This window comes from Otolemur garnettii, unplaced genomic scaffold (genome assembly GCF_000181295.1).
Source record: "Otolemur garnettii isolate 467f Iridium unplaced genomic scaffold, OtoGar3 scaffold00249, whole genome shotgun sequence".
In the NCBI taxonomy this organism is placed as follows: domain Eukaryota; kingdom Metazoa; phylum Chordata; class Mammalia; order Primates; family Galagidae; genus Otolemur; species Otolemur garnettii.
In genome coordinates this window covers 1060675-1069281 of record NW_003852644.1, presented here as the reverse complement: position 1 = coordinate 1069281, position 8607 = coordinate 1060675, and the positions used below count along the sequence as shown (strand labels likewise).

Sequence of the window (8607 nt, the reverse complement as noted above, 5' to 3'; positions counted from 1 at the left end):
GCTATAGGCGCCGAGCCAACTGTCAACTATCTTGATGAAAAAAATAAATTTGTGACTCACCAGTAATTTCCTTTAGGGTCATAAACATGGATTGCTAGCTAATCTTAAACCCATATTTGGCTTATTTGGTATCAATTTTTCAAAAATGTGTCTACTGAAGTGGTATCTAACTTTTCCTTAAATTGTGCCCTTTTCAGTTAACATTCTCTTATCCCTACTTCCCAGGCAGAGAATTTCAGACATTAACAGTCCTTACTGTATGTTAGAATCACTGTGCTATATTAATTGACATTCTATCTAAAAATTTACAGATGGCATTTTATTTGAAACATTTGCCTCATCTAAATCTATCCTGTCTTAACCACATAGTTTATTTTGAATTAAAAAATACATTTTCCAGGCCGGGTGTGGTGGCTCAATGCCTGTTGTCCCAGCGCTGTGGGAGGCCAAGGCAGGTGGATCACCTGTGCTCAGAGGTTCGAAACCAGCATGAGCCAGAGTGAGACCCCGTCTCTGCCAAAAATTGCCAGGTGTTCTGGCAGGTGCCTGTAATCCCAGCTACTTGGGAGGCTGAGGCTAGAGAATCACTTAAGCCCAAGGATCCAGGGGTTGGCGGAGGTTGCTATGAGCTATGATTCCACTGTACTCTACTGAGTGTCACAAAGTGAGACTCTGTCTCCATTTAAAAAAAAAAAAAAAGAAAAGCAAAATTAAAAAAAAATACACTTTCCAAATGCAAATGCCTCTGTAGCTTTGATTAGGAAACTAATAATACTCATTGCAAAAATTACAATACAGGAATGATGACACCAATGACGAAGAATTCCACTAGAATATTTTTTCAGATTGGACTGAATTTACAAATTAATTTTTTTTCTGATACAGACTCTCATACTCTATTGCCCTGGGTAGAATGCCATGGCACCATAGCTCATAACCACCTCAAACTCTTGGGTTCAAGTGATCCTCCTGCCTCAGCCTCCTGAGTAGCTGGGACTACAGGTGCCTGCCATAATGCCTGACTAGCTTTTCTATTGTTATTAGAGGCCTCACCTCGCCTTTATAAATTAATTTAGATAAGAACTTCCATCTTTACAATGTTGACATTTTATATTCAAAAACAAGGTTTGCATGTGGGCAGGGCACAGTGGCTCATGCCTGTAATCCCAGCCAGCACTCTGGGAGGCTGAGGTGGGAGGACTGCTTGAACTCAGAAGTTCAAGACCAGGCTGAGCGAGAGTGAGATACCTGTGTCTACTAGAAATAGAAAAATTAGCCAGTGTTGTGGTGGGCACCTGTAGTCCCAGCTACTTGGGAGGCTGAGGCAGTAGGATCACTTTAGCCCAATAGTTTGAGGTTGCTGTGAGCCAGGCAGATGCCACAGCTCTTACTCAGGGTAACAGAATGAGACTCTGTTTCAAAAAACAAAAATAAAAAAACCCTAAGGTTTGGTCTAGGTGCTGTGGTGTAATCCAGCACTTTAGGCTAGGAGTTCCAGACGAGCCTAAGCAAGATTGAGACCCCATCTTTACAGTCCTAAAAAGTAGAAAAATTAGCCAGGCATGGTGTATGCACCTTGTATTGTCAGCTACTTGCAAGGCTGAGGCAAGAGGATCCCTTGAGAATAGGATTTTGCTGCTTCAGCGAGCTATGATTGTACCACTGCACTCCAGCCAGGACAACAGATACCTTATCTTCAAAAACATAAATAGAAGGCTATCAAGAGAAGAGGCCATCTTCCTCAAGTTCCTCTTCCCCATCACTTAGGTCCCCTCCTCTCCAGAGGTAAATGGCAGCAACAGGTCTGTGAAGCAACATTTCAGAAATGCTTTGCACACGAATACTGAGTGAGCCATCTCTTATATGGATGACATGAAATCTTTCTGGCTTCTAGTTGTATAAAAGCATCTTAATATAGATCTTATATGCTTATTTATTTATTTATTTTGTAGAGACAGAGTCTTATTCCATCGCCCTCGGTGGAGTGCCATGGCATGTCACACAGCTCACAGCAACCTCCAACTCCTGGGCTTAGGCGATTCTCTTGCCTCAGCCTCCCGAGTAGATGGGACCACAGGTGTCTGCCACAACACCCAGCTATTTTTTATTGCAGTTTGGCCAGGGCTGGGTTTGAACCTGCAACACTCAGTATATGGGGCTGGCGCCCTACCCACTGAGCCACAGGCGCTGCCCTTATATGCTTATTTTTAAGATATTTTAATTTTTACCTCTATCATCAAAGGGATCATCTCCTCATTATATCTACTTAACTAGTTATTTAGTATAAGGTACTGATTTTGTAAATCAGTTTTGCTAAAAGCTCTTTTACTGGTCTCCGTTCTTATTTCTAATCATTTCTTGTAGATTCTCTTGTGTTTTCCAGATATACAACCTACAAATAATGATAGACTTGTTGTCTCCTTATTAGTATTCTTTACTTTTTGAGATAGGGTCTCACTCTGGTACCCAGATTAGAGTGCAGTACCATTTTCAGCTCACTGCAACTCAAACTGCTGGGTTCAAGTGGTCCCTTCTGCATCAGCCTGAGTAGCTGGGACAAAGGTGTCCACTACACCCAGATAAGGTACTGATTCTTTTCTTCTTTCACTTAACTGCTATGCCTAGCACTTCTGGAGCAGGACTGATAGGTTCAAAAGGGGCTCAGATTTAAAATAGCTCTGTCTAGGCCAGGTGTTGTAGCTCATGCCTGTAATCCTAGCACTCTGGGAGGCTGAAACAGGTGGATCACCTGAGCTCATACGTTCAAGAACTGCATGAGCAAAAGCAAGACCCTGTCTCTCTACTAAAAAATAGAAAAACTGAGGCAAGAGAATCTCCTGAGCCCAAAAGTTGGAGGTTGCTATGAGTTATGCTATCACCACAGCACTCTACCCAGGGTGACAGCTTGAGACTCTATCTCAAAAAATAATAAGATATCTGTCTAGGGTGGTACCTGTGTCTCAGTGAGTAGGGCACTGGCCCCATATACTGAGGGTGGTGGATTCAAACCCAGCCCTGGCCGAACTGCAACCAAATAATAGCAGGGCAATGTGGTGAGCACCTGTAATCCCAGCTACTCGGGAGGCTGAGGCAAGAGAATTGCCTAAGCCCAGGAGCTGGAGGTTGCTGTGAGCTGTGACGACACAGCATTCTACCAAGGTAAATAAAGTGAGACTCTGTCTTTACAAAAAATAAAATAGTAAGATATCTGTCTAGACTCAAATTGAGGATCTCATTGCTTTTTTTTTTTTTTTTATTTTGGTCATGATAGAGTTCTACTCTATGCCCTGAGCAGAATGCAATGGTGTTATAGCTCACTGCAGCCTCAGGCTGTGGGCATCCTCTTGCCTCAGCCTCTGAAGCTGCTAGGATTATAGGCACTTGCCGGGGTGCCTGGCTGGGTTTTTCAATTTTTTTCATGAGTCCGGATCTCATGCTTGCTCAGATAAGCCTCGAACTCCTGAGCTCAATCAAGCAATCCTCCCACCTCAGCCTCCCACAGTGCTAGGATTATAGGCATGAGCCCCTGTGCCTGGCTCATCAGTCTTCTTTTTACTAAGAGGATTTATAAATCCCAGAAATGTTGTTATGAATTGCTTTTGCTTAAGTAGTATAAATTTGGTCACATCTTTCCTCCTAATGAGAAGACAGGGAATTAATTACACTACTAAGTCGCCTGATAATGATGAATCATTTGCATTACTGATTTGAACTTCACTGATTCATAAGCTTCTTTTAATGTACTAATGGAGTTGAGTTTTTTTTTTTTTTTTGAGACAGAGCCTCAAGCTGTCTCCCTGGGTAGAGTTCTGTGGCATCACAGCTCACAGCAACCTCCAACTCCTGGGCTCAAGCAAGTCTCCTGCCTCTACCTCTCAAGTAGCTGGGACCACAGGCCTGGTTATTTATTTATTTTTTTTTTTGGTTGCAGCCATTATTGTTTGGCGGGCCTGGGCTGGATTTGAACCCACCACCTTAGGCGTATATGGCTGGCGCCTTAGCCACTTGAGCCACAGTTGCCAAGCCTGGTTAATGTTTTATTTAGACTTTTTTTCATCAATACTTGTGAGGTGGTCTATAGTTTTTTTCCTCTGGGCTAGCTTTGCCATGTTTTTGTTTCATAAAGAATCAAGATGACACTTTCCATCTGTTTCCATATTTGGAAAGGTCTGAAATAGCTTAGGAATTATCCATTCCTTGAAGGTCAAAAATAAGTCACTTTTGTGATTTAGTGAGCCTGGTACTTTGGAGATAAAGCTCTCAGTTTGCTGAATTTATTTCTTTGGCTATTAATCTATTTAAGGTTTTGTATGTCTTTTAGGTAATTTTGATTTTTTTTTAAGAGACACAGTCTCACTTTGTCACCCTTAGTAGAGTGCTGTGGCCTCACAGCTCACAGTAAACTCCAGCTCTTGGGCTTAGGCGATTGATTCTCTTGCCTCAGTCTCCCCAGGTGACCGCCACAACGCCCAGCTATTTTTTTGTTGCAGTTTGGCTGGGGCTGGGTTTGAAACCGTCACCCTCAGTATATGGGGCCGACACCCTACTCACTGAGCCACAGGCTTTGCCCGATATTTTATGTATTTCTAAAAATTGTTTTTAAAACATGTTTTCTTAACTTGACTCAGCACCTGTAGCTCAGTGGTTAGGGCGCTGGCCACATACAGCGGGGCTGCAGGGTTCAAACCTGGCCCAGGCCTACTAAACAATGACAACTACAGCAACAACAACAACAACAAAATAGCCAGGAATTGTGGCGGGCACCTGTAGTCCCAGCTACTTGGGAGGCTAAGGCAAGAGAATTGCTTGAGCCCAAGAGTTTAAGGTTGCTGTGGGCAGCGGCACCACGGCACTCTACCAAGGTGACACAGTGAGACTCTGTCTCAAAAGAAGTAAACATAGGCAGTGCCTGTGGCTTAGTGTGTAGGGTGCTGGTCCCATATACTGAAGGTGGTGGGTTTGAATCTGGCCCTGGCCAAACTGCAACAAAAAAAATAGCTGGGCATTGTGGTGGGTGCCTGTAAGTCCCAGCTATTTGGAAGCCTGAGGCAAGAGAATTGCCTAAACCCAAAAGCTAGAGGTTGCTGTGATGCCACAGCACTCTACCAAGGGTGACAAAGTGAGACTCTGTCTCTAAAATAAAATAAATAATAAATAAAGAGGGTGGTGCTTGTGGCTCAGTGGGTGGGGCGCTGGCCCCATATACTGAGGGTGGCAGGTTTGAAGCCGGCCCCTGCCAAACTGCAACAAGAAAATAGCTGGGCATTGTGGCAGGCACCTGTGGTCCTAGCTATTCGGGAGGCAGAAGCAAGAGAATCGTCTAAGCCCAGGAACTGGAGTTTGCTGTAAGCTGTGTGACACCACAGAACTCTACTGAGGGTGAGAAAGTAAGACTCTGTCTCTACAAAAAAAATAAAAAATAAAAAAAAATTAAAAATAAAATAAAAAATTAATAAAAAAAAACCATGTTTTCATAGCAATTAGGATGGAGTTACATACAGTTTTCTCACAATACTTTAAATGTTCTTTGCACCTGTGGTTATCATCTCTTCCCAATGACTTAAGTTTGTTTTTTATCTCCTTGAGTAGGCTAGCTAATGGCTTATTTTTTTTAGTAATTCAAAAAGCCTATTCTTAGATCTGCACATTAATATGACTTTCTTTTAACTCATTGGCTTTTTAAAAATTTCATAATATCATAGGGGCACACACATTTTGATGACCTAATTTGCTTTTATACATTTCAGGTGAAAGTTGTAAGTGCGTCCTTCACCCAGAATGTGTGCACTATACGAGTTAGGTATAAATTAACTCAACCCCTCTTCCAGATACCTGCTTGATTCCCACTGAGTTTTATTTCCATATGTGCATGTAAGTGTTGAAAACTCATTGACTTTTGATGAACTGGCTGGGTTCCTTAAAGTTTTTCCCTTTCACACTTTTTTTTTTTTGAGACAGAATCTCATTTTACATCATCCTCAGTAGAGTGCCATGGTGTCATAGCTTATAGCAACCTCAAACTCTTGGCCTCAAGCGATCCTCTTGCCTCAGCCTCCTAAGTAGCTGGGACTATATGTGTCCACCATGACATCTAGCTAGTTTTTTTTTTTTAAGAGGTAGGGTCCCCCTCTTGCTCAGGCTGGGCTCTAACTTTAGAGCTTAAGCAGCAGTCCACCAGCCTTGGTCTCCCAGAATGCTAGGATTACAGATGTGAACAACAACGTCCAGCCCTAATGAGTCATCTGTAATTTTTTTTTTTTTTTTAGTGTCTCCCTTTGTTACCCTCAGTAGAGTATCATCTTGTGGTGTCATAGCTCACGGCAACCTCAAACTCTTAGGCTCAAATGATCCTTTTGTCTCAGCCTCCCCAGTAGCTGAGACTACAAGCGCCCAACTACAATGCCCAGCCAGTTTTTCTATTTGTAGTGGGGACGGGGTCTAGGTCTCACTCAGGCTGGTCTCATACTCCTAAACTCAGGCAATCCACCCACCTTGGCCTCCTAGAGTGCTAGGATTACAGGAGTGAGTCACCACACAAAAATTAGAAGTTCTGGCTCAGTGTCTATAGTTCAGCAGCTAGGGTGCCAGCCACATACACTGGAGCTAGAGGGTTTGAACCCAGCCTGGGCCTGCCAAACAATAACTACAACCAAAAAATAGCTGGGCGCTGTGGCAGGCACCTGTAGTCCCAGCTACTTGGGAGGCTGAGGCAAGGGAATCACTTAAGCCCAAGAGTTTGAGGTTGTTGTGAGCTGTGACGCCACCGAGGGTGACATAGTAAGACTCTGTCTCAAAAATTAAAAATAAATAAATAAATAAATAAATAAATAAAATAGAAGTTCCCATACTCTCACCTAGAGACACACACTTAACACTTTGGTGTCTTTTCTCCAAAAACACTTTTCTATGCCTTAAAATAATGTATGATAACCTCTTTTAAGATGTTCAACACAGAAACAGAATTATACACTATGCTGCTTTGTAGGTTTTAAAAAATTTTACTACTAAATGGACAAACTCAGCCTCTTATGCTGGTTATTTCTAATTTCGGTATCATAAGCAATGTTGCAATGAACATTCATTCTGATAAACATATCTGCCTATTTGCAAATATGTATTTCTGTAGGATAAACTCTCGTAAGTTTCACTAGTTTGATGGGAGTGAAGCCAAAGTGTTAACACATATTGCCAAAGTATCTTTTTTTTTCATTCTTTTGCTTTGTTTTGCAGTTTTTTGGCCAGGGCCAGGCTTGAACCCACAACCCCTGGTATATGGGGCCAGCACCCTACTCCTTGAGCCACAGGTGCTGCCCTTGCCAAAGTATACTTATCAACATGTTCTTTTTCTTTCTTCTGATATACTTTTTATTTTAAGAGTCTCACTCTGTTGGCCAGGCTAGAGTGCAATGGTATCAGCCTAGCTCACAGCAACCTTAAACTCCTAGGCTTAAGCAATCCTCTTGCCTCAGCCTCCTGACTAGCTGGGACTATAGGCACCCACCACAACACCTAACTAATTTTTCTATTTTTAGTAGAGACGGGGGTCTCTCTCTTGCTCAGGCTGGTCCTAAACTCCTGAGCTCCAGCAATACTCCCACCCTGGCCTCCCAGTGTAGTAGTAGGATTATAGGCATGAGCCACCATACCCGGCCTTCTGCTTTTTAGTCTATTTTTGTGAGATAGGGTCTTGCTCTATTACCTGGGCTAAAGTGCAATGGCATCATTCATTATAGCTCACAGTAACCTAAAACTCCTAGGCTCAAGCAATCCTCCTGCCTCAGCTTCTAGGTAGCTGGGACTACAAAGCATGATGGCTAATTTTATTTTTAAAGAATATATATTTTTTATTTTTGTTTAGCGGGCCCAGGCTGGGTTTGAACCACCACCCCTGCTACATAAGGCTGGTGTTCAAACCACTGAGCTACAGGCACCCCCTAATTTTTAAATTAAGAAAAAATTTTTTGTAGAGATGGGGCCTCACTATTGCCCAGGCTGGTCTCAAACTCCTGGCCTCAAGTGATCCTTCTACCTCAGCTTCCCAAAGGGCTAGGATTATAGGTGTGGGCCACCATGCCTGGCAACAGAACATTTATTTTTAACCCTTATCACCAGGCTAAGAAAACAAGCAATTCTCAAAATTTCTCCCAGGAAAGGAGGGTCAGAAAACATGCTCTTTGTTCCAGGCTTGCAACTACCCTGCCTATTTCAGGTCTGCTATAATATACCAGAAGGCAGGGTATAAAAATAAAACACAAAAGGCTTTCTGTTCAGGGTTTTATGTATGATTCCTCTTTGCAGAACTGATTTTTGATAAATTGGCTTACTTCCCTGTGTAATCAACAAACCATGTCCAAAAGATCAGCCCACCTGGGCCACCATACTTAGAGCAGACAGAGAATTGTGGCAATTTCGTGCACAGAAGACTGTCAGCCTACAAACAAACCGAAGTTAGGAAGCAAGAAAAAGCCACACAATACCAGGTGCTAATAAATAGTAATTAACCAATGAAAAAAATTCAGACCTAAGCATGATAGCAGAGGATAAAAATCAGAGCTAATAAAACAGACAGTAAACCCATATTTACTGCTTATAACTATTTTTTTTTTT

The 8607-nt window shown here is 42.4% G+C and overlaps 1 protein-coding gene across 1 annotated transcript in view; it reads right to left on the bottom strand.

Moving 5' to 3' along the window:
- Nucleotides 1-8607, bottom strand: part of TKTL1 (transketolase like 1) — a 43617-nt gene that overhangs the window by 18979 nt on the left and 16031 nt on the right. The window lies entirely within an intron of this gene.